The following is a 4,128-nucleotide window of genomic DNA, read 5'->3' on the forward strand; positions in this document are numbered from 1 at the left end:
CTCATCACCTTCCCTCCAGAGGAATCTTCTGATCATGCTACACTGGGCCAGGGATGGGGAGTGACTAGGTCCAGAAAAATGCCATAGATTTGTCTGATTACTCTACTGTGTCTCTTCTTGGCTTTGTGCTTGCCTGGTGCTGTAGCCTCTTAACTGGTTTTTCACAATGGCAATTTGATCTATATATTATTATCTCCGTGGAGAACAAGGGCCCAGGGATTTCTATTCTGCTACCTGGTAATGTAACCCTGATAACTCTCATCATCAAATCACGCCTCTTTGGGGGGAGTTTTCTTGAGTTTTATTGCACCACCAATCACATCTTTTTTTTTTTTTAAGATTTTATTTATTTATTTGACAGAGAGAGATCACAAGCAGGCAGAGAGGCAGGCAGAGAGAGAGAGAGAGGGAAGCAGGCTCCCTGCTGAGCAGAGAGCCCGATGCGGGGCTCGATCCCAGGACCCTGAGATCATGACCTGAGCCGAAGGCAGAGGCTTAACCCACTGAGCCACCCAGGCGCCCCACCAATCACATCTCTTAAGGAGAAAGGTTCCCTGATGTAAAATTCTAACCTCCTTTATAGTGCCCTCTGAACATTCTTCAGACTGTAAATGAGGGGGTTCAGCAATGGGTTGAGGAAGGTGTAAAACAGAGTAAAGATATTCTGCTCCTCCTCACATTGGCTATTGTCTGGAACAAATAAGCCATTATGGCTATGCCAAAGTAGAATCCAACCACACAGAAATGGGAGGAGTAGGTGGAAAAGGCTTTTCTGTGCCTCTCCTTTGTCTGGATCTTCAGGATGGTCCAGAAGATGTGTATGTAGGAGACTGGCATCAGGGAAAGGGACTCAACTAAAATAAACACACCACCAGTAAAGACAAAAACTTCACAGATTCGAGTATCACCACAGGCCAGTTTGAGGACAGATGGGATTTCACAGAAGTGGTCACTTCCTAGGGACCATAGAAGGTCAACTTTAGAAAGAGAATTAGATACACTAGGGCCAGGGAAAACCCACATGCCCAGGTAGTGACAAACAGGACCATGCACATTCTCCAGTTCACGATGACAGTGTATTGGAGCGGATGGCGGATCGCCACAAACCAGTCATAGACCATCACACCCCAAATCAGGCACTCCGCCCTAGCAAAAGTCACAAACAAAATTATCTGCATAGGGCATAAGACAAAGAAGAGAGTATTTTTGAGCATCACTGGGTTCTCCAGCATACTGGGCAAATTGCTGCAAGCACAGCATGCGTCAACGATAGCCAAATGAGAAAGGAAGAAATACATGGGGGTATGCAGTCTGAGATCTAGCCATATGGGTCCCAAGATCATGCCATTTGCCAGCAGGTTGAAGATCTATAATAGGGAGAAGATACAAAAGAGGAGCACTTGAATGTCTTCACTGAGCTGAAATACCACTAGGGTGAAAAAAAAAAAAAAAGATCTTCCATAAACTTTTCTGAAGTATTGAAGAGGAGGGAACACTTCCTCACTTATTCTATGAGGCCAGTATTATCTTGTTAAAAAGTTCAAAGACTTCAAAACAAGAAAACTGCATCTCTATAGAAATAGGTAAAAATTCCCAATAATCAGAATCTGGATCCAGGAGCATACTAATAACATCATACAGTATAGTCGGGGGGAAGAGAGTATTCCTAGAATACTCTCATACAAAAATCAATCAGTGTACTACATACAAAAATCAATCAGTGTACTACATCATATTTGTACAATGAAGGGAAAAATAAACACATGTTCATCTAATTAATGGAGAAAAAGTTCTGATAAAATTCAATGTCCCTTAATGATGAAAAAAGGAGAAAATGACTCCAGGATCTAGGAATAAGAAAGGAACCATGAGAAAAACCATAGAAGAACTCTTTTCTACTTTTTGGTCCATTTTCAATCAAAAGTGTTGGGTTTCACATGAAAATTACAAACTAAGGCCATCCCCTTCTGGGACATCCATGAGACCTGTGCAGAGAATCCAGATGATCTGTATCAGGGACTTCCAACTCATAGAAGCAGTGAGATCCATTGTTGTTGTTTTTGTTTGTTTGTTTAAATAAGTGGTAGAATTCACCAGTGAAATCAACTGGCCCAGACTTCCATTGCTGGGAAGTTTTTAATTACTGACTCAAACTCTACTAATTATGGATCTGTTCAGAATTTCTATTTCTTCATGTGGAGTCTTTATATGTTGTGTTTTTAGGAATTTGCCCATTTCATCAGGTTAAGCAATTTGCATGGTACTCTCCTTTTTAAAGATTTGAGAGAGAGTGAGCCTGCACTAGTGGGGGTGGTGGGAGAGAGGGAGAGGGCAAGGAGGGTGAATTTCCATGAAGCTAAACTGATACACTAAGAAGAATCAGTTATTGATTGAAAGCCTTGGGGTAGATGCACCAAGTATTAGGGCTGTCTTTCTCAGCCCAGTGGGCTAGAAAAGTGGCTCTGGAGGTCAGGGAAAGTGATCAGGTAAAGCAATTCAAATGCTGGCACTTGGAAGTCAGACCCATGGATGTTGAAGGAGGAAGACAAGGTATTACGGATGGGGCACCCACAGCACCAGGTACAAAATCCATGCAGAACTGTGTGATCAATACTGAATTCCATAAAGGGTTTCTCTGATTTCAGAATCTATGAACATCAATTAACATGTTTTGTCTTTATTATACAAATAAAATGGCATAAATAAGGATTTTAAAAATTATAGTGTATCAATATCCAAAATCTGACTGGACATCAGGCAGCGAAATAGGCCTGATTTTCTGGTTTTAAATAGAAGGAGATGAATAATTATGAAAAAACAAATACATATGTTTAATGATTTAAAAAAAATTATAGTAGCATAGATATGTATCCATAGTCAAGTAAAAACAGAGTTTTTTAATTTCAAAAGTTGGTTTTACATATAGTCAACCTACTAGCCTCAATTATGTGTCTCATACCTAAAGAATTTTGTAAAATTTCTGTTTGGATAAATTTATAGGATACGATCTAATTTTGACTCCTATAATTCATCATAAATGAGAAAAATTATTCTGTGTATTCAGTCCTGTTGAGAATGATGCGGCAAACCTGTGTAAATGAATTAAAGTTTCGAGTTTATCACATGAAAACAGATTAGCAATTAGGAAGGCACATTTAGGAGGGTGTATAGATTATATAAAATGTTCATTTTCAGGGGACAGGAAGGAAAAAAGAGAGTCATTCTTCAAAACCTGAAACTGCAGAAAAATCTAATTTTTATAGCATTGGCATTGGGGTAAAACAAACACATTGATTTCAGATATGAGCCCTAAACAAAAAGATCAAATGGCAAATATAGAATATTGTAGGCACTGATTTACAATTAACTTCTTATACTGACAAATCTCTGTGTTGTATGCCAGGGAGAAGAGGCCAGTGGCTTTCCTATTTAATGATAGCTTATGAGTCCCTCAAGCAATACTGAGTCAGCTAACTAGTTAAAATGATTATAAGGCTTTCATCCAATTTCAGTGCATATCTTGACAACCAAAGTTTAGGTAATAATGTTACAATTAATGTCATTAAACCTTTAAATGTTATTAATGTCAGCTTAACCATTAAAAGCCTCCATGGTGGCTGCTGCTTTAATTGCTAGTTCTGGTCTGTCCTTGTGTCCTTAGTTGGGACTGCTTGGGGCCTTCGCTACTTAGTTTAATGTAGAATTTCTTCCATACAAATTTGTAAATTTATACATAAATCAAAATTATCCCTTTTCCCCTCTTACTAATAGTACCCTGACAACATTGCTTGATTCTTTGGCTTTCAGAGCAGACTGGGACCTTCAAATGGTTATCCTTCTTCATTGTCTCTCTTCAATGCTCCCAATTTTCTGCTAATAGCTTCTAAGTCCAGCTCTCAAAAGATTCAATCGCTCCAAAATTTATTGCATCTTTCAAGCATGTTGTCTTCATGGATTAAAAGAATACATTTGTCGTATTGTGTATTATATAAGAATCTACCTCGGGAGCCTGGGTGGCTCAGTGCGTTAAGCCACTGCCTTCGCTCAGGTCATGATCTCAGGGTCCTGGGATCGAGTCCCACATCGGGCTCTCTGCTGAGCAGGGAGCCTGCTTCTCTCTCTCTCTCT

General features: G+C 39.5%; 1 pseudogene; it reads right to left on the bottom strand.

Annotated features, from left to right (window-relative positions):
- Positions 1–577: 577 nt before the first annotated feature.
- On the bottom strand, positions 578–1,298 carry LOC123951472 (annotated as a pseudogene).
- Positions 1,299–4,128: the final 2,830 nt, after the last annotated feature.

Source organism: Meles meles, chromosome 10 (assembly GCF_922984935.1).
Source record: "Meles meles chromosome 10, mMelMel3.1 paternal haplotype, whole genome shotgun sequence".
NCBI lineage: Eukaryota > Metazoa > Chordata > Mammalia > Carnivora > Mustelidae > Meles > Meles meles.